We start from the raw sequence: 23,285 nt of genomic DNA, 5'->3' as shown, positions 1-23,285 counted from the left end.
CTCCTTCTCCTTCTCCTTCTCCTTCTCCTTCTCCTTCTCCTTCTCCTCCTCGTCCTCCTCCTTCTCCTCCTCCTCCTCTTCCTCCTCCTGTTCCTCCTCCTCCTCCTCCTTCTCCTCCTCTTCCTAAGTGGTATTACTGGGATGTGCATAATTCTAATTCTTTAAGCCCAGAAAGCAAAAATATACATGTGTACATGCTAATCAATACATGGAAGCCATGGATCAGTTCCTAATCAACGGACACAAGTTACCTTCAATCATATTTGGTTTCCTTAATTTTTATCATCAATATTTCAAAACTGTATACACATGGTATATATACATTTATATAATGGTATGTTTATGTCAAAAAATTAAATTCTGATGACATTGCAAGTTGTATGTTATGTATTTCTTTAAAAATTCAGATAGTTCTGTTAAGATTAATTTCCTTTTGGTGTATGGCCCTTATATCATGTGGTTTTGATACCATAGTGTATTAAGCCTAGAATGTTTTTGTTTGTTTATTTGTTTTGTTTTTCCTTTATTTCCTTTGGCACTTTCTCACTAGATAATACATGACATCTATGGATAATGATTATTCACTTCTACTTTCCCATTTCTTAAAAAGTATTTTATTTTGGGTCTTACTGAACCAGCTAAGGCAATAATATCATGTTGAATAGGAGTAATACATAAGAATGTCTTAGTTTTGTTCACAATCTTCAGAAACTCAACATAAAGTTGATCTTAGCTGGAATATTTTTGTAGATATTACTTATCAAGTTGAAGAAGTTCTTTGTCCTGTTTGCTGAGCATCTTGTTATGAATGGATGTTAGATATTGTTGAATGCTTTTGCTGAATTAGTTGATAAAATTATTTTCCTATGGAATCTACAAATATGGTTAATCATTATTTTTGAATATTCAGACACTTTTTATACTTAGGATACAACCCGATTGACTGTAATATGCTATTGTTTTTATACATTTTTGGATCACAATGAATTGCTAAATGATTTTGGAGATACAAAAATAAAAATGATGATACTTCAAAGGGGCATTATACACAACTTCATATGAAAGCATAACATGTTCTCCAATGGAAGAAAATGTTCTGGATGTCTAATGAGGGAGAAGATTATATGTTGCTGGGAGGAGCTAAGAAATATACAGATAAAATATGGCTAGTGTGAATAAGGAGTCAAGATCTTGAAAGAAACTGAACCGTCTAATTGAGTCTTTCCTGTCTCTTTTTCTAAAATAATATTTTCAATTTATTCTTTCCCTTTGCATAAGCAAAGAACTAGTGTTTGATCTTGGATACATCACTGTTGTGTCATAAGTTTTACATTGCCTAACACAGTCACCCACTTAGCTAAGTATTATAAATTGGCTTTACCTGACTTTTAAGTTTCTTATTTAGAAAATGAGCAAGCTCTTTTCATTGGATTTCCTCATTCCTTTAATAGAAAGAAAAACTGCCATACAACATGAGTATGGAGTTGCCTAATTCTGCAATTGAGTAATTCTATCCTGTTCTTGTGCTTCAGCCCTGTAAAGGCAAACAAAGAAAACTTAATCCCCATCTGCTACAATCTGTAGCTGCCCCACTCCTCCCTGGGGGAGGCAATTCCCGGCTGATACAGCCATTACTGTGTGTTCCCTGCATAGACTTGCCTTTCACATGTGAGTTAAGTCTCTTTTCTAGATCTGGGCCAATTTTTTTTTCCTCCCACAGAAAATTTGCAGAGCAACGTAAGTTGAAGTTCACCTGTGTTTATTCTTGGCAATTTCAGTAGATAAGGTTCGCTTTGCCCTAGGGATAGTCTAAGTTGGTCCGAGGCTTACTCTAAGAAAGGCACAACTTCTAATGCCGTTTGAAATGAAAACAGTACATGGTTCAGCTATGTGGTGTTATTGCTGAAAATGTTTTTCTGTTATGCCAAGGATCAAACCCAGAGCTTTTTGTGTTAGGTAACTACTTTGCCATGGCGCTTCAACCTCGCCCCGTAACTAGGTTCTTATATTACAACCTTGTGCAAGAGTAATGGATATTTTTATTAATCCAATAGAGTGAATGAATTTACAGAGGTGGTCATTATGTCATGGTGATAGTAATGATGATGATGATAGTGGCTAATAGTTACATTTACGACCTGTCCAGTACTTTATGCACACACTTTATTTAATCATTAAAACCACACCATGGAGTAGGAATTTATTTCCTCTTCTTTTTTTCTCTCTTTCATTTGTGAGACAAAGTCTGTGTAAATCAGGCTGCCTTTGAACTTGAACTCCTAGAAATCCTCCTGCCTCTGCCTCCTGAGTACTAGGATTAGAGGAAAGTGCCAATACACTCAGCTTTAGGGCTTATTAATATCTATATTTGAGAGAGAAAAAATGTTATCTTATACAGCATTTCCTGATGTTAGCAGAGGCAGTATTCTGGCTTCAGGCCTTCTGATACTAGAACTTCAGCTATTGCCTCTTTCTGCTTATGCTTGGTTATCCTAAATCCTTGAACAGCACCTACCCTCTATTCATTCTCTCTCTCTTTCTCTCTCTCTCTCTCTCTCTCTCTCTCTCTCTCTCTCCCCCCCCCCTCTGTGTGTGTGTGTGTGTGTGTGTGTCACACACCAATGTGGCTTCTGCAGCTTTCAGTTTTCCAGACATGCAAATACTTGCACAATCTGCCTCTTCTAAAACCATTTCCTTCCTTAGATATTTAAATCTAGTCAAGAGAGTAATTCTTTTCCTTTTACTCCCCATACAAATCTAACCTTTCCCGATGCAACATCCTTCAGCACACTGTCCACCCCCACCTCCTCATCAACTGTCTACACTCTGGCTGGGTCAGCTCAAAAGAAAAACTTCCAAGGATGAAGGGAAGACAGGCAGTGGGTGGCTGAGCCCAAGGTGAAAGAAAATAATGTTTTCCTTTATTGATTTACCAATGTTTGTCTTTTAATTTCTAGAGAGCCTCTATTGCATGCAAAATGTTAATAGGAGTTGAAGGTCTCTTGTTCATACAGTTCCAATCTATTCTGCAAATAAAAAGCGGTGAAAATGATTCATACACGAATAATTCCCCCAAACCTTTGCTTATTGAAATGGATCAGAGATAATTACCAGGTTGGAGAATTCGCATCCACACAATTTCCTAGTCTCACAAACATAATTTTCTTTAGCGTGAATAGAAAATATTTGCTCTTTTAAAAGCTGTTGTGAATGATGGACGGTGTTCAGTCTCTGTGGAAATGTGGCTGCACCATCCATTTGCTTCTGTTTCTCAGAGCTGGGCGTTCCTGTGTCTCAGACTCTCCAGCTCGTGTGCTTTACTACGTCCATCTACATTTGGCTCAGTGTGGAGTCTGAGTGTCCAACAGCCATTACCTTCACCAGGGAGTCAGTGCAATCTTAATATTTTGGAGTGTTTTTAATTTCTTCCCAAAAGATGCAGTCACATTCACATGCAAATTCAGTGATAAAGGATACCCTGGCACATGGCGGTGACATTCACTGCTTAACTTTTAGTATTTAGCTGGAAGTCATAGGAAATTTTAATCAGAGTTGCTTTTAGGAGGGGGTGGGGACGGATGCTTTTTGTCTGTGATCCTTCAGAACCATCTGGAATACACATGAGATTCATTTTCTGCCATTGTCTCTCGGAAGCATCAGGCTGTTGTTCCAGGTGTGTGAAGTGCCTGCACGGCTGAGGTTTAACACTTGCTTTTCATTATGCCCAACAGCTTGGTCCTTTATTCTCTGAGGGATGTGTTTTCAATACCACAGGAGAGTTCTTTATGCCCAAGCAAATGAATCTTTACAAACAGCTCAACTGGTGTAAGGCCTCAGGTGGGCTTAAGGGAGACAGGAGAACAAGGTTTATGTGTAGGCACAGGGGTTATTCAAATGTGGCATTGTATCAAAGGCATTTTGAATGTCTCTGTTCTGGTTTTATAGAAAAACAAGCACTACCCCTCCTGTGATTAAACACATGATTCCAGGGTTCCTTGAAACTGTTGGAAAAAGAAAAGGCAAGGCATGTACATGCACAAGGCTAAGTAAAGTACGTGAAGACAACGTGGGATAAGGAGGGAAGAAAGATCTTGCTTTGATTGAGAAACAGATAAGGACCTGGTGACTGTAGATAAACATTCAGAAGCATTTGGAACTTTTGTATTGCTTAGAATTAATGCCTTGTCTTTAAAATATACAATTAAATAAGCAAAAGAAGCTAACCTGGTGACGTAGAGCAATATGAATAAATTTTAGGGATTTTAAGTTAAAATGTCTCAAGAAATGACATCCTGCATAAAATCAACCCACAACCTATTTTTATTAGAATATACAATACACAATAGGTAAAACGTACCCTATGAACTTTAAAACAACCTAAAATGTGCACTGTTAGTAAATATATGCAAGTAGAAGAGAATTGTTTCAAAAGGAAGGGAGGCAACAATGAAACAATTGATCTAAGCTTCAGGATGGGAGGGAGGGAAGTAAGAGGAGCAGAGCCAGGGAAAGATATATGAGGCATATGTTACTGTCGTTGTTTTAATTTTCTATTGGGAAGTGATCTTACAATTGTTTATTTTAGTATTAAAATCAACAAGTGGCCAGATATAGTGGTGTATTCCTGAAATCCCAGCACTCAAAAGGCAGAGGCAGGTGTATTTGTAAGTTCAAAGTTCAAAGGTCTACAGACCAGGTTGCAGGCCAGGGAGAAGGACATGGTGAAGCTTGAGTTCTCACTAGACAAGGAAGTAAGTATCACTCAATAAAACACAACCTTTTCTGTGCAAATGATAAAAGCTAGTCACTGTTTTAATTTGGGAAGTGATTTCACAGTGGCTCATTTTAACATTAAAGCTAGCAAGTACATGAGGAACGAGTCTAAAAGCAACCTTTTCTCATAGATGATGAAAGTTCTGACTTGGATTTAGGATTATGATTACTGCCCTCCTGTGCACCTGAGGTCCAATAAAAATTCTGATGAAGAAAATGGCAAGACATGTTGGCCCTTTGAGGACTGCCTTATAGAGTGACTCTTCCTATATTGTGTGTGGCTCCCCACCCCCTCCCGCTCCAGTATTCAATGTTAATTACCCTCCTTGCCTTTAAGTGCAGATATATGTATGCTAAGTAGATCTCTAGAGAACTGTCAGTTCCTCCAGCAAGCATTAGCCTTTTGGGAGCTGCTCTCTCTTGCCTGCAGAAAAACACTGTAAGTCATCTCTTCTCCCATGTTCAGGCTAAAGCGCCCTCTGCTTTCAGATAGTGGAGTGGCTGTACCATTAGAACAGGAAGCCTCTATTAGAACTCCCCCATTTTCAGAAAGTGAACATATTAAAATGAGTAGCTTGCATTTCTAAGAAGGACTACATCCTTCCCTCACAAACCTCACACATTTCAGAATCTTTTTTTTTTACAAATGCAGATTGTTTTTTTTTTTTGTTTTCTTTTATGTGTACTGGTGTTTTGCCTGTATGTAAGTCTGTGCATCATGTGTATGTCTTGTCCCCTTAGAAAACAGAAGAGGGCATCAGTCCCCCTGGAACTGGGATTACAAAAGGTTGGAAACTCCCACATGGGTGCTCTGGAAGAGTCTTTTTAAAATTAATCATTGCAGACCATGTATTCTAAGAAACTGTGAAGCAGAGAGTTCTGTCTCGGGAGGATCCTAAGATATACTCAAGATAACACCACTTAACTGGACTGCAGAGAAACAGTACTGGGCAAAGTAGATGTCAAGCTACCATGCAGTCCCAACAAGAGGCCATGGCCCATTTCACAGGATGTGATGGCAAGACAGAGTGCAGATATTTCTTCAGAGGTGTCTTGAGCTGAGTCAAGAGGGCTAGGATTTTTTATCCTCAGATCCAAGGTTGATTTTGCAGATGGTTTTCCTGTAACCATTCATCTAAGTGAGGATGTGGTGCCTCACACCCTGAGACAGCCCATATATGAAGTAAATCTGGCCTTTCTTCACCTTTGTAACCTGGGCATAAGTCACCCCTGACCATAGGTGAAAGCCGAGGGAGCAGCATGTCTGAAGCATTGAAGGCCAGCATCTACTCACACAGCTTACTTGGGTCATCTGTCTTTTTTCTCAGAACTCAAATCAGCTGTACGACTTTCATCTTATGGATAATTATTTTCTGCTGTTACACCACCTTACTCTAGATACCTAAGCTTCTACTGCTCTGATTCTCTTATTGCCATGAGGTTCACACAACCATCTCACTATAGTTTCCTTTAGTCCCACAAGATCTGCTGGGTTAAACGGTCCCAGTGTCAGGGCTGTTTGCATGATAGCCCAAGCCAGCTGCAAAGCCCTTCCCTTCTCTGATCTCCTGGAAAGTGTTCAGCTTTTTATATCATTCAGTAAATGACTTTCTTGTTCTAACTGTGAATCATGCTACCACCAGAACATAATGATAATTCTGACATATTCGAGACCATTGAAATCCAAAAAACAAAACAACAATAAACCTCTCCCAAAAGAAAAACAAAAATTAAAAATCTTGCTGATGTGACCAAACTTTGCATCTTTGTATTTATCTTCAATCCTCTAAAAAGTGTTATTCCAGAAAAGCTTCCCACATACTAGGTACTTTTGCTCATGTGGTCTATCACATGGTAGCCTAGAATCTTCTTTTCTTTTTTTAAAGATTGATTTGTTTATTTTATATATGTGAGTACACTGTCACTCTCTTTAGACAAACCAGTAGAGGTCATTGGATCCCATTACAGATGGTTGTGAGCCACCATGTGGTTGCTGGGAATTGAACTTAGGACCTCTGGAAGAAGCCATTAGTGCTCTTAACCACTGACCCCATCTCTCCAGACCCCTAGACTCTTCCTAAAGGACTTGCGTGTTAAAGATGTAGACTCCAGTTGTTATAGTTAGTTTCAGCTGTGAATGTAACGCAAATCTAAACTCACCTGGGAAGAGCAATACTCAATTGAAGAAAATTTTCAGTAAGATTGGCATGTGGCCATGTCTTCCACTATACTGATTTTATTTTACTCTGTAACACCCAGTTCTCAATCAACCCTACTGATTTAATTGCTAATTTTGATACAATTTTCATGTCCATTCATTTTATTTATAGTTTTCATTCATTTTTCTCCTAAAAATTCTTCACACATCTCCACATCTTATTACTATCCCTTTGACACATTTTTTTATCATATTTATTTCAAAGTCTTAGTTATTAGATGTTTACGGTATGGATGGGGAGTTCAAAAGGAGTCTTTTGTAGCTCACTCCTGACTCCCCTGCCTCTACCACCCTTACTTGACCTTGTGTGAAGCATGTTATAATATGAACTTACTGTTCTCCTCAATCAGGTGACACATTTTTCTGTTTTTCTCATGTGCCTCACATTGGCTATATGCCCAGACATTACGTGTAAGAGCATAGGAAACATTAAGATAACGACCATGACGTTTCTTCTATCAGATTATCAATACGTGTACTGGGAATCCTAATTTTAGCTGAACTCCACTTGGTCTCTTTGCAGCTTGTGTTCAATTCATCTTACTTCTGCCTTCAGACAGTTTTCCTTCAGCGTCACCGCCTCAGCAGCCCTTAATCCTGTGCTAGACCAAGCGTTTTGAGGTATCTTTGCTTCTTATCTTGATTGTCAGTTTTGGAGGTGTAGACAGCAGCTTGTGGCAGACTGGAAGATATTTCTTGCTCTCAAACAAAGGTTGCCAGGCTTTTCTTTAGTGTAGCTCCCCATATACTGGGTCAAAGTGTGTGGAGAAAACAGGAGATCTGGAAATTCAGCCCCCCCCCCTTTTTTAAGAGCTATATATTTTTCTTATATGCATCTGAGTATTTTACCTGTATGTAAGTGCACCAAGTGTGTGCATGTATGTAAGTGCACTATGAGTGTGCACGTATGTAAGTGCACTGACTATGCATATACGTAAGTGCACTAAAAGTGTGCGTGCATGTAAGTGCCCTAAGTGTGTGCCTGATGCCTGCAGAGATCAGAAGAAGGTAGCACATCTCTTGGTACTGGAGTTACAGGTGTCTGTGAGCTGCCATGTGACTGCTGGGAAATCGAACCTAAGTCCTCTTCAGGAACAACCAGTGCTCTTAACCTCTGAGCCATCTCTCCAGAGCCTATACTTCCTTCGACTCCTCAGGACTCCAATTCACATATGCTGCTGCTAGGCCTACATTAAAGCTCTGACAATCACCCATGCCACTGTCCAGGGCATTTTTTTGGTGCTCTGTCCATGTTTGGAAGCTGCTTAAAGCCTCACATAGGCTCTATGATGACTTAAATAAAGCCATGATTCATTATATTATTGTTTATTTCATGTTTGGAGACAAGGTCTTATCAAGCAGCCCAGGCAGGTTTGCAACCCACTGTGTAGCTCAAGCTGGCCTTATACCCAGGATCGTCCTGGCATTGCCTTTCTAGAGCTGGAGTTATAAGTATGAGAATCATGCCCAGTAAAAGCATAATTTAAAGAGTGTTCTTTAGCTTGTCTTGGCACTAGGATAGCAGCAATGGTCTGTTCTTCCTTTCTATAACATGACTGGAAATAGAAATCTTACCTTTGTTCACTTTCTCGGTCTTCGAGAAGGAAGGTATGGATGTCTTCACTTGGTCTTCCTCTCTCTAACAGCTCTTCCTTCCCTGCAATTAATATTGTGTTAGTTATGTTCAGCACCAAGTCGGTACATTCAGAGATTAGAAAAACAGTCAATGGTAGGAATAAACAAATGAACAAAATGAACTTGAGTCAAACCCAGGAGAGGAGTCTTATGTCATTTTCCTATGCTTCCATCCTCACAATGGGCTCTACATGACATAAGAATATGAATATCAACAAAACAAAACAGGAGGTATCTGTTTGCCAAGGCATGGTAACCAGTGGTATTGCTGCAGGACTCTTCAGGGAAGAGGCAGTATTATTGTTATTTTATTCTCTTGCCAGAGTCTAAGCAACTTTCTTCAGCCTGTATTATTCTTTGACCCTTCAAGTTGTGATAAATGGAAACTTTAAGGCTACCTAGGAATAGACTGTACTAAAGAGATGTTAAGTCAGTTTATCCCCTCATCAAATAGAATAACGGGACACATTTCTTTCAACTTTTACCCAAGATAGGACTCTTCAGGTATTTGGCTTTGAAGTGGTGTAACTTTCTCAGGTTTGGGAATAAACTACACACTTGAGATTCTTGAATTTGCCATCTCTGTCTCTGATGATGCACTATCACTGATTAGAGATCAGTTATTTTCATGTTTGTTGACTTTTGGGGGAAGGTGCCCAATTTTAACAAATGATTTGTGTATCAACAACTACATATAATTCCCATTCAATGACAATGGAACAAGCATATATCAATATTCCCCAGAAGAAACCAAAAGAGTAGGAATGAAAAAAAATCTGTATAGAAAGGGCCTCATAATAGAAATTTCATAATTGCTATGTGCTTTCTTCTTTTGTTGCAATACTTAGCAGATCTTCTGGGAAAAGAACCTACAGATCTCCAAGCAAATGATGTTAGCTCTGATCCAATCTACAAATTCCATCTCCTCAGGAGTGGCATAACAATATGGCTTTCAAAAGCTGTCGCCTGATAAGCAAGCATACACTGAGAGTCTAGTCATGTAGGTATAGTTCTAAGAGCTGAGATACCTTTGTGCAAGTTAAATCTGGGCTCTCCTGGAGATTGTATCCTGGTAAAGGGAGGAGCCAATAGGTAAACACATCTGTACAATAGTGAGTGGTAAGTGCTGTAGAATCGAGGATTAGGGAGAGAGATTTCTAGATTACAGTTAGTGGTGGTTTTAGTTTTGTGTAATACAGTCCAGAAGTGGCTAATATCAACAGTAAGGGGACACTGGATATTCTCTGAGGGAGCATCTCAGAGAGTCCTGCTGAGCATCTCCTTTAACATCTAAGCAGCAAATTGAGACCAAACTCTAGGTATTAAGATCTTCTGTTCCATGATTTTTCCTTCATGTGACACTATTTGTAAGGATTTGTAAAGAATTCACAAAGCAGCAGCTCAAGTGATGCAGTGTAGCTGGGAGCTGTTGGCAAACAGAGTGGCAGACAAATTAGCCCAACACGTCCTTATTGATTGCCTACTACTCAGAGAAGATCACTAGCCCCCCAGGGACCAGGCAAATACACACTGGATTCTCTGCCTCTAAGAAGCTGACAACATGGGAAGGGGCCGGGAGGAAAGCACAAACGAGGAAAGCAGATGTTTCAAGGAGCCATCTGAACAGTGCCGAGTCAGAGATGCTACCAGGGATGCTGTTAGGGTAGTGCCTTTTGCCAAAAACCCAAATGACATTCTCCGCAGGCTTGCTGAGTGACAGAGAAGTCTGCTTGCTCACCTTCCTTCCAGCCTTGCCCACACACATGGATTATCATACTGTCAACAGCATAATCTAATAAGAAAGATGGCAATGCATTGTCTTTTGTTAGCTGGCGGAAGCCCAAGGACAGTGCTGTTGAACACAGAAGGGCAGACAGATGGAAGTTTCATGCTGTCCTGTAATTGCAAAGTAGCCTCGCCTCTGAGAGTCCTTTGCAGAACAATATCTATTACCTGTGGATAAGTTGGGATGGTACATTTAAAACAATATGGAAAGGACTTACTGGTGAAATTTAATTGTTTACCAATTACATCTAGCTGAGGGAGAAGTTGTATCAGGCACTGTGGCTAACCTAATTAGGCTGTAGGGCAAAGCTTCCTTGCATTCAGGAATACCAAGGCTGCTACTGTGTTGAAGGGAGTATTTGTTTCAAATACCAGTTTTTACATTGCCAAAAGAGCCAGGGCTAGAATCAGGGCATTATTTTGCCTGCCACTGTAATTGACTACCATGCTAGAAGGAACAAAAAGACAATTGAAAAGGTGTTAAAAGGTACCTCCAATTTACAAAAGAAAACAAATCAGAAAGCCTCAGATATCTCTGTTTTGTGGAAGACTGGGCTGTGCATTTGATCAAAGAACTCCATTAAGGAACTATTCAGCCAGATCAACTCTTTGTCCTTGTATTTTTGTAAAAATCTAGAATTAGGACTCTCTGCTTTTGCCTTTGATACTTTAAAACGAATACGTCTCAGTTTTAAAAATATCTAGCATTTTGTCTGCTATTTGGACTTTTTATTGCTTCCTTGTCAGTTTAAAAAAACCATTAATTTATGAGAGTCTAGGGGTGTATTGTACATTTAACCTCTCCTTTCATCATATTCCTGTTTAATGGGAATTATGAAAGGCAAACCTGCTGGGTGTATTCTAGTTTCACCAAGCATTTGCTGAGAAGCAATGATAAGCACCTACTAGTTGGCATGTTAAGCTTGACTGCACCCCTACTTTTGGGTTTTTCTTTCATTTTTTAAAATAACACATACAGTAGATACTATATGGAGTTCTACTTGTAACTTCCATATAATTTTATATACACAGATAAATGATTTTGCAGATAGTATGAATGTGATTCCTCCCCTCCCACTGTCACACATTTCTCAGTTGTTGGAATAGTCAGGATGGGCAAGGTTTCCCCATTACTGATCTGTTAAGTGCTCACATCTCACACTTGGCGATATCTGTTATTTAAAAGTCTTCGTTTTTTGTTTGTATGCTTCAGTCCTTCTTAGAAGGGGAAACAAAATACTCAAGGGAGAAAATACATAGTGTGGAGCAGAGACTGAAGGAAAGGCCATCCAGAAACTGAATCACCTGAGGATCCATCCCATATACAGACACCAAACCCAGACACTATTGTGGATGCCAAGAAGTGCTTGCTGACAGGAGCCTGATAAAGCTGTCTTCTGAGAGGCTCTACCAGAGCTTGACAAATACAGAGACAGATGCTCTCAGCCAACCATTGGACTGAGCATGGGGTCCCCAATGGAGGAGTTGGGGGAAGGACTGAAGGAGCTGAAGGGATCTGCAACCTCATAGGAAGAACAACAATATCAACCAACCAGATGCCCCAGAGCTCCCAGGGACAAAACCACCAACCAAAGAGGACACATGGAGTGATTCATGACTCCAGCTGCATATATAGCAGAGGATGGCTTTGTTGGGCATCAATGGGAAGAGAGGCCCTTGGTCTTGGGAAGGCTCAATGACCCAGTGTAGAGGAATTCGAGGGCAGGGAAGTGGAAGTGGGTGGGTGAGCATCCTCATATAAGCAGGGGGAGGGAGGATGGAATAGGGGCGTTATGGAGGGGAAATTGGGAAAGGGGATAACATTTGAAATGTAAATAAATAAAATGGTACACATATGTGTATATATTTCATGTGTATGGTACACATACATGTATATGTTTCATGTATATGTGTGTGTCTACTGATGCAGGTGCACGTGCATATAATTGAGTGTGAAAGCCAGAAACCAATGCTGGGTATCTTTCTGCATTCCCCTCTACATTGTTTTTTAATGACAGATTTTTCCACTGAACCAAGAGGTCACTGATTTGGCTACACTGACTGGTACTAATCCTGAGTGACCTGCCTCTCTCCAGCTCTGTGGCATTGCCAATGGACTCCACTACTCCTGGCTCTTGCTCTTTATGTAAGTACTGGAATTCAAAGCAGATTCATGCTTATGTGACAGACATTTCACTTACTAAGCCATCTTTCCAATTCCAGTTGTTTTTATTCTGTCTTACTTTGTAGCTTAGGCTGGCTTTGAACTCACTTTCCAGTCTCAGCTAGTCATGGACCTGTTTCTACCTTCTTAGTACTAGGATTTTCAGGCCCATGCCAACACCCTGAAAGTTTCTTTTTTTTTCTTTTTTTCTTTCTTTTTTTTTCTTTTTTGGTTTCTTTCGAGACAGGGTTTCTCTGTGTAGCCCTGGCTGTCGTGGAACTCACTCTGTAGACCAGGCTGGCCTCAAATTCAGAAATCTGCCTGCCTTTGCCTCCCAAGTGTTGGGATTAAAGGCATGCGCCACCACTGCCCAGTACACCCTGAAAGTTTCTTAAGTTCCTAGAAACTGATAGCCAAAGGTTTGTATGTTTATATCATTGGAAAGTTATTTAAAATCTTTCAAAGGAGCCCATAGCAGGTCTCAGGAAAAGCAGCTTCTGTCTGACTTCAGATAAGATTAGATCCAGAAAAACTTTCATCTGTGATTTATGGAATCTGGCACCACCAAACCACATTAGTTCCTTCTAATTCTGTAGAAGCTTAGAATGTGCCAGAAGTTAATTTTTTTTTCTACCACTCCTCCCTGCCTTAATGAATCCTGGAGCACTGGAAGCATGCACAAAAAGACCTTTGGATGTTGCCCTTGGAATTTCTCTCAAGGAGAGAGAAGTAGCTTGATAACCTGCTCAGGCACTTGTTAGAGGTGTAATTAGGCTGTGTTGCTGTGTCACAATTAAAAGATGGTGATCAGACAAGATCAGCTATGGCAAGGTGCCCATGGTGAGTGTGGTCCATTTTGAAAGAACTGTTAAATATGGTGGTGTTGTTGGGGTCTGTGATTCACTTGAGAGGAGGCAGCCTAGAAGACCCCATGACGTCTCCCTTTCATGTATGTACTCCCAGTGATGCCTTTAGATAAGACTGTGGGTAGAACCAGCACCATTTGTTGAAAATGCAGTCTTTTTTCCACTGGATGGTTTTAGCTCCTTTGTCAAAGATCAAGTGACCATAGATATGGGGGTTCATTTCTGGGTCTTCTATTCTATTCCATTGATCTTCCTGCCTATCTCTGTTCCAATACCATGCAGTTTTTTTTTTTTATCACTATTGCTTTGCAGTACAGCTTGAAGTCAGGGATGGTGATACCCTCAGAAGTTCTTTTATTGATGAGACTAGTTTTCGCTATCCTGGGTTTTTTGTTATTCCAAATGAATTTTAAGATTGCTCTTTCTATCTCTGTGAAGAATTGAGTGGGAATTTTGATGGGGATTGCATTAAATCTGTAGATGGCTTTTGGCAAGATAGCCATTTTTACTATATTAATCCTTCCAATCGATGAACTTTTTTTTTATAATTTATAACCCCCTCTGACAGGCGATCTGAATTCTTGCTTAGGCTGCGGGGCTAAGCACTGCAAGGGAATATAAATAAAAGAAAAATATCTCTCTGGGTTCCCTGAGGGACAAGCCTGACTGCATAGGAGTTGATGTCAAAAGTATCCCCTCTCCAGGAAAAAGACATCGAGATGGGTATGGCCCTCATACCTCACTGACAGGGGGACCGGGGACCGGAGCCACTACAAGGTCCCCTTCAATTACTGGAGGTCAGGCCTCTATCCCCACCTTCGCAAGATTAGAATTGCCACAGCCCGTCTATACTTAGAGAAGGGAGGAGATGTCCGGGGCAGCCCTGCTTACACACTGAAGGCCTAAAATCAACCATAGGTCTAAAATCATGTATACTAACACCAAGTCTTGCATCTCAGTGGAAAAATATTGAAACAGATGGCTGTAAGCTAATGTAAACAGGCAGCTTTTGTGGAAATCTACAAGCCTGAGTAGTCATAGACCTTGTAAATAGGTAGCCTTGGCAGACAATACCAACTTAGATAAGGACAAGCGAGTCATAGGCAGAGTCATAGTGACTTGTCCCCTGAACCTTCACCCAGCTGATACCCGGTTCTGAAGATATCTGTATTCCCCCTGAACACCCACACTCCAGTGTCATCCCCTTCCCCACATCCTGCCTTTCTGTGTTTATAACCCCTGTGTGAATGAATTACGATTTGAGAAAAAATAAATTATATATAAAAAAAGACTGTGGGTAGATGTATTATTGGAAGAGAGAAGGAAGTGGAAAGTAGACAGAGATTAAAGAAAGGGTTAGAGATGTGGGCTAGAGGTGCAAGTGCAGGCTTTACATAAGAAATGCTAATGTTTACTTGTTCCTTCTCATTTAGAAATAGCAATGTCCTATAAAATACAGTATGGCAGATTGGTTGATCTCCATTGCCCATATACCAAAAGAGGTATAGAGAAAGTCAATAACTTGTTCAAGATCTCACAATCCATAGTGATGGGAACTGTCTATTAGAAGGCAGGAAATCTGGTTCTACAGTCATATTCACAGTCATTCTCTATACTGCAGTGCAGCAGCAAGGCACAGATGTGGATGAAAGTGGTGCTACCCTGGCAGGAAGTAATGGAGATGCTTCAGAAAGGAGAACATAAGCAGTGATACACACCAATTTTCAAGGTTCTCATATATTGTATTCTTGCCTCGTAGACAAACTGTATCCAAGGGCATCTAGAATCCTTCTGAGTACAAGATTCTGTGTCCTTATTATGGACCAGTGAAGGAGAAATTAAATACGCACAAATGGAAATAAGCAGAAATACAAAGTGAAAATGGGATTCTCACATGGATGGAAAGCATGTACAGGGAGAGTCAGCATGTTTCCAACAGTAATGTGTGTTCATGGGAGTATTTCCTGACTTTTTGTAAGTCTCAAGCACCCTGACTAGGGGGTTAAAAAACCCCACTGAAGGGCTGGGAAGATGGTTCAGTGTGGAAGAGTACTTGTATAACTATAAGCACTTGACCTCAAATCCCCAACAATCATGAATGCTGAACATAACTACATAGGTGCCTGTAATTCTAGCACCATAGGGAAGTGGAGAAAGGGAGATCACTAGGCCTTGCTGCCATCAGGTCAACTCCAGGGTAAATGAGAGATGCTGTCTCAAGGGAACATGGTGGAAGGTGATAGAGCAGGACTTCTGGCTTCTGTGTATATTATGCACAGGCCCATATTTCTGTTATACACAAGAATGTATAACATGTATAATATGTATGCATGTATATCATCTGAGAGAGAAAGAGAGAGAGAGAGAGAGAGAGAGAGAGAGAGAGATAGACAGACAGTCAGACACACAGACATACACAAAAATGTACAAACACGTGTAGACAAATGTTAACCCAGCAACTTGGCTGCTCTGGTAAGGATCATGTCCAAAGACCTTCTAGGTCTATGTGATCCAGCTGAAATGCAGACAGACCAAAAAACTTTAATCTTTCTGTCTCGAATACAGACATGCCCTATATACCTCTAATCCCCCCAAAATGAGGGTAAAGTTAGTTTGTATAAGGAAGCAGCCACATTTGAAAGAGATGTCTAATTGAGGGACAGACAAAGTGATGAATCAGAGAAAGATTTGACAAAATAAGTCGGAGGTAGGATATGCCCAACTCTCATGAGAACAAGAAAGAAGGAGAGAGAGAGAGAGAGAGAGAGAGAGAGAGAGAGAGACAGAGAGACAGAGACAGAGACAGGAAGGAAGGAAGGAAGGAAGGAAGGAAGACAGATAGATAGACAGATAGATAGATAGGGGTGGAGGGCAGTTCAGTTGAGTTCCTTCATGAGTTCATGCAGTTCAGTGCAGGTCAACAGAGACAGTTGAATCCAGAGAATAAGAAGGAGCCAGAATTAGTTTGAGGCCAAACAGAGCAACTCAGTGAAAAACTGAGAGAAGTCAGGTTGAATCTGTCAGCTTGGAGAGGATTTTGAGCCAGAACAGCTGAACTGAATCAGAGTTCAAAAAGAACTAGAAAGGATTAGCCTATTCAGCATTAAGCCTCTGAGATGATAATGATATTAGGCAAATAAAAGTTACTTTTACAAACACAAACACACATATTCACACACAGACGTGCACATACACACAAACACATAAATACAAACAGACACACAAATAGACACACTTGCAGACACAGAAAGACACACATGGATATGCACACATACAGACACCATACACACACATACACACAGACACACACACACACACACAAACACAGACAGACACACATACCCAGATATACACAGAGACATAAACACACAAACATAGATACACAGATACACACAGATACATACCACACACAGACACACAGACACACACACACACACACACACACACACACATATATATATATATATATATATATATATATATATATATATATACACACAAAAAAAACACTCAGAGACACACACATACACACATGTGGATACTTAAATTAATAACTTTAGAGGAAGCTCATGGCTCTTGGGCTACTCATATCCTCTCTGTTATCTCTGAAACCTTTTGGCTTTGGGTATGTTGTCTAGGCTTATTCAAAACAGTTGAGTCTTTCCCACACCAAGGTTTTTAGCCTGTTCTGTTTCTTCTGGTAAATCTTTGTCAGTTTCTTCAGTGTTTTTCCCCATGTGAAACTGTGTAAGGTCTTTATCATATAATTTTCTTCAGAGTAGACTCTACTTTCTCAGGGATCTTGGGAATGCAATCCCTGGATCTCACTTGGCTTATTACTCATGGTTCAACCTTCATGAGACAGAATTAGATCATAAGCTCCTATCACAGATCTAAATCTGACCAGCCAGCCACATTTCAGGTACCCAGAAGCTACTGGTGTCTATAACCTATCATCTTGGATGCTATAGCTTTACACTGTGTCTGCCTTGGTTTACACCTATTCTTGATACAAATGAAATTAGAGAAAAATATTCTACAAACTTCTCATACAATGTTATACTTTTTTCTTTTCTCCTGTATCTCAGAACTAATTTTCAGAACTCCATCTTTAGTCCCAGAGTGTATACACAATCATGTGTTTTTATGCCCATTACCATAGTTTGCCTTTTCCCATTTGTGGATCCTTTTAAAGTAATGCAGATTCGTTCACTGCTGTCTACAAATTTTTTTTTTAAAAGAAAGCCATCTTTAGGCTGAGGAGATAGCTAAGGGAATAATGTGTTTGCTGAGCAAACATTAAGGGAAAAACCAGGCATGGTGGCACAGTACTCGTAAACCCAGTGCAGGTGGGACATAAATAGACTCCAAGTACTTGATAGTTAGCTGATATAGCCAAAAGTATATGCTTCAGGTTCAGTGAGAAACTCTGCCTCAAAAAATAAGTGATGGATGAAAACACGTTCCATACACATACATACATATGTACACATGTAGATGCTTAAGATGCATACAACTCATACATACATACATACATACATACATACATAGAAACACACATACATGCACACACAGAGAGAGGAGAGGGGGGTTGCTATCCACAGAAATATTAGTTTATCGTGTCTGATATGATAAAATGCTGCAAATGATTCCATAAATAGAAATGTATGACCATATAATTCTAAATACGTGCTATGAAGATGTGGGCAGGTTGGGGCTTTCTAAGGGTTATGAGGAAGAATCTGTTGAATGCCTTCTTCCTCCTGTCTAGGGGTTTGCAGTAGTCTACTGAAATCATTTCTGTAGAAAAGTACCACCCACTCTCTGCCTATATTTTTACATAGCTTTCTTCCTGCACATACCTCCCATTTGAAATCTCCCATTTTTATAGAAATACAAGTCATCTCGAATTAAAGGCCACTTTACTTCAACATAACTGTATGTACATCTGCATTGACCCCATTTCCAAAAGAATACTATTCTGACATCCTGAGAATTAAGCTCTTGATGTACCCATTTGGGGAGAATGTAATCCAATACATATCATATATGAACTATGAACATACTGTCTAGGCTCCTTGGAGATCCTGCAAATAATGACTGATGACTCTGCAACAGTTGAGTCTTTGGGAGTGCCTCAACTGAGAATGGCCTCACTCAAACTATGTGCTCTTCTCACAGTAGGTCAACCACTGAGCACAAGTTCCTGTCTGTCCCGACTTGGGTTAATTTGCAAGGTTCATGCCAGCTACCGAGCTTCCTGTGTAGTGAAACGCACGTTCGTTGGGATCATATCACAGCACAGCCTTCCCTTTACCTGCTCTGGCTTGCATTGCCTTTCTCCCACAGTTATTGATCCCAAGAGCATTCCCTGGGGGAAGTTATGTGTGTCATCTCTGTCCCAGAGTCAGCTTCTGATCTCTAACACTGTAGCTTTTATGAGGGATCTTAAAATATCAAAGTATTTTGTTACGAAACACTGTCTGATCACAACCAGCTTGGGTCATTAAGCAGAATTTCTTTTTTTAAATCGTCACTTTTACCATTATTTTTCCACTGCAAATCACTGACAATATTGGTCTCTCAACTTGCTATTTGGGTTATCTCTAATGAAATTAATACCTCTTAGCTATATTATAAAGACAAGGATAATAGATTAAAGGTGCCATAAGAGAAGAGAACAGGAGAAGAGAGGAATGAGGATGGACTTCTGGATAATATGCTGACCAGGAATAAAAATGCCTATTTGTTAGACTTAAATCAGATGCTGAGGTACAGAAATGCTGCTGGTGGGGCTGGGGTGGGAACTCCGTGTTTAAAAGCACGTGCTGCTCTCCCAGAAGACAGGAGCCTCGTTTCCAGTGTCCACATATGTGTGCCTCACAAACTCCTGTACCTCTAGCTTCAGGACATCCAATGTTCTCTTCTGGTCTACAAGAGCACACTTACAGAGCCCCACTAGCACGTGCAGAAATGAAATGAAACAAAAAACTAAATCTCAAAAAAAAAAAACCAAAAACTTATTGTGCCCTTCTGGTCTGCGCCAGTGCCCTGAGCAGACCTAGGGCACAAGCACTGCACCCAAACCCAGAACACCCAGAAGAGGCTGGACTTTCAGGAGCTCTAACACACCCAGTATCATAGGTGAGGAGGTTGCGACACCCTCACGCACAAACAAGGAGTAACTGGGACCCTTAGGAACCCAGGAACTCTCTCCCGGCAAGTGGCACAGGGTCCTTCCAGTTTGTATCTGTGCCCTCAGCAGTCCTAGGGCGCGAGCTTTGCACCCAATCCCAGCACACCCAGAGGAGGCTGGACTCCTGGGAGCTCTAACACACCCAGGAACATAGGATCATAGGATCACAGAATCTCAGGAGTTTGGGCACACCAGGATTTCAGGATCCCAGAAGCAGCCTGACTCCCAGGAACTCTTACACCCACGATCTCAGGATCACAGAGACAACTGGACTCTGAGGAGTTCTGACACAACCAAGATAACAGGAGAGACAGGATCCAGTCAGAAGCAGCGAGTGCAGGTAGCACTAGAGATAACCAGATGGCAAAAGGCAAGTGCAAGAACATAAGCAACAGAAACCAAGGTTACTTGGCATCATGAGAACCTAGTTCTCCCACCATAGCCTATTCTGAATATTTCATGACACCAGACAAGCAAAATTCAGATTTAAAATCACTTCTCATATTGATGATAGTGGACTTTAAGAAGGACACAAATAGCTCCCTTAAAGAAATACAGGAGAACACAGGTAAACAGGTAGAAGCCCTTAAAGAGGAAACACAAAAACACCTTAAAGAATTACAAGAAAATACAACCAAACAGGTGAAGTAATTGAACAAAACCATCCAGGACATAAAAATGGAAGTAGTAAAGAAATCACAAAGGGAGACTACCTTGGAAATAGAAAACCTAGGAAAGAAATCAGGAGTCATAGATGCAGGCATCACCAAGAGAATACAAGAGACAGAAGAGAGAATATCAGGTGCAGAAGATATCATAGAAAACATTGACACAACTGTCAAAGAAAATGCAAAATGTAAAAAGCTCCTAACCCAAAACATCCAGGAAATCCAGGACACAATGAGAAGACCAACCCTAAGGATATTGGGTATAGAAGAGAGAAAAGAGTGCCAACTTAAATGGTCAGTAAATATCTTCAACAAAATTATAGAAGAAAACTTCTCTAACCTAAAGAAACAGATGCCCACAAACATACAAGAGGCCTACAGAACTCCAAATAGACTAGATCAGAAAAGAAATTCCTCTCATCACATAATAATCAAAACACCAAATGCACAAAACAAAGAAAGAATATTAAAAGCAGTAAGGGAAAAAGGCCAAGTAACATATAAAGGCAGACCTATCAGAATTACACCAGACTTCTCACCAGATTCTATAAAAGCGAGAAGATCCTGGACAGATGTCATACAGACCCTAAGAGAACACAAATACCAGTCCATACTACTATAGCCAGAAAAACTGAATTACCATAAATGGAGAAACCAAGATATTCCATGACAAAACCAAACTTACACAATATCTTTCCACAAATCCAGCCCTACAAAGGATAATAGAGGGAAAACTCCAACGCAAGGAGAGAAATTATACCCTAGAAAAAGCAAGAAAGTAATCTTCCAACGAACTCAAAAGAAGACAGTCACACAAACATAATTCCACTCTAATAACAAAAATAACAGGAAGCAACAATCACCTTTCCTTAGTATCTCTTAAAATCAATGGACTCAGTTCCCTAATAAAAAGACATAGACTAAGGGACTGGATAGTAAACAGGACCAAGAATTTTGCTGCACATCAGCAAATTTTGCAGTAAACGCACCTCAGTGACAAAGACAGACAGACACTAACTCAGAGTAAAAGGAAGGAAAACAATTTTCCAAGCAAGTGGTCCCAAGAAACAAACTGGAGTAGCCATTCTAATTTTGAAGAAAACCGACTTTCAATCAAAAGTTATCAAAAAAGATAGGAAGGACACTTCATATTCATCAAAGGAAAAATCAACCAAGATGAAATCTCAATTCTGAACATTATGCTCCAGATGCAAGGGTACCCACATTCATAAAAGAAACTTTACTAAAGCTCAAAGCACACATTGCACCTCACACAATAATAGTGGGAGACTTCAATACCACATTCTCATCAATGAAAGATCATGGAAACAGAAAATAAACAAAGAAACAGTGAAAGTAAGAGAAGTTATGAATCAAAAGGACTTAGCAGATATCTATAGAACATTTCACCCAAAAACAAAGTAATATATCTTCTTCTCAGCACCTCATAGAGCCTACTCCAAAATTGAGCATTTAACTGGTCACAAAACGGGTCTCAACAGATACAAGAAAGTTGAAATAATCCCATGCATCCTATCAGATCACCATGGACTAAGGCTAGTCTTCAATAATAACAAAAACAATGGAAAGCCCACATACACATGGAAACTGAACAACATTCTACTCAATGATAACTTGGTCAGGGAAGAAATAAAGAAAGAAATCAAAGACTTTTCAGAATTAAATGAAAATGAAGGCACATCATATCAAAACTTGTGGGACATAATGAAAGCAGTGCTAAGAGGAAAACTCACAACTCTAAGTGCCTATAAAAAAAGAAACTGGAAAGAGCATACACTAGCAGCTTGACAGCACATCTGAAAGCTCTAGAACAAAAAGAAGAAAATACACCCAAGAGGAGTATATGGCAGGAAATAATCAAACTCAGCGTTGAAATCAACCAAGTAGAACCAAAAAGAACTATACAAAGAATTAACTAAACCAGGTTCTTTGAGAAAATGAACACGATAGGTAAACCCTTAACCAGACTAACCAGAGGGCATACAGATAGTATCCAAATTAATAAAATCAGGAGTGAAAAGGGAGACATAACAACAGAAACCAAGGAAATTCAAAAAATTATCAGATACTACTACAAAAGCCTATACTCAACAAAACTGAAAAATCTGGATGAAATGGATGATTTCCTAGACAGATACCAGGTAACAAAGTTAAATCAGGAGCAGGTAAACCATCTAAATGGTCCTATAACCCCTAAAGAAATAGCAACAGTCATTAAAAGTCTCCCCACCAAAGAACGAAAGAAAGAAAGAAAGAAAGAAAGAAAGAAAGAAAGAAAGAAAGAAAGAAAGAAAGAAGGAAAGAAAGAAAGAAAGAAAGTCCAGGACCAGATGGTTTTAGTGCAGAATTCTATCAGACCTTCCAGGAAGACCCAATACCAATTCTCTTCAAACTATTCCACAGAATAGAAACAGAAGGAACATTACCCAATTCATTCTATGAAGTCATAATTATGCTCATACCTAAACCACACAAAGCCCCAGCAATGAAAGAGAACTTCACACCAATTTCCCTTATGAATATTGATGCAAAAATACTCAATAAAATTCACGCAAACCAAATCCAAGAAAACATCAAAAACAATCATCCACTGTGACCAAGTATGCTTTATCCCAGGAATGCAGGGATGGTTCAGTATTCAGAAATCCATCAACGTAATCCACTATATAAACAAACTCAAAGAAAAAACCCACATGATCATCTCACTAGATGCTGAGAAAGCATTTGACAAAATTCAACAGAGCTTCATGTTAAAAGTCTTGGCAAGAACAGAATTCAAGGCCCATACCTAAACATAGTAAAAACAATATACAGCAAGCCAGTAGCCAACATCCAACTAAATGGAGAGAAACTTGAAGCAATCCCACTAAAATCAGGGACTAGACAAGGCTGCCCACTTTCTCTCTACCTATTAAATATAGTACTTGAAGTCCTAGCCAGAGCAATTAAACAACAAAAG

The sequence above is a fragment of the Grammomys surdaster genome, unplaced genomic scaffold, assembly GCF_004785775.1.
Source record: "Grammomys surdaster isolate TR1022 unplaced genomic scaffold, NIH_TR_1.0 134, whole genome shotgun sequence".
Lineage (NCBI taxonomy): Eukaryota > Metazoa > Chordata > Mammalia > Rodentia > Muridae > Grammomys > Grammomys surdaster.
This window is presented reverse-complemented; position numbering follows the sequence as displayed.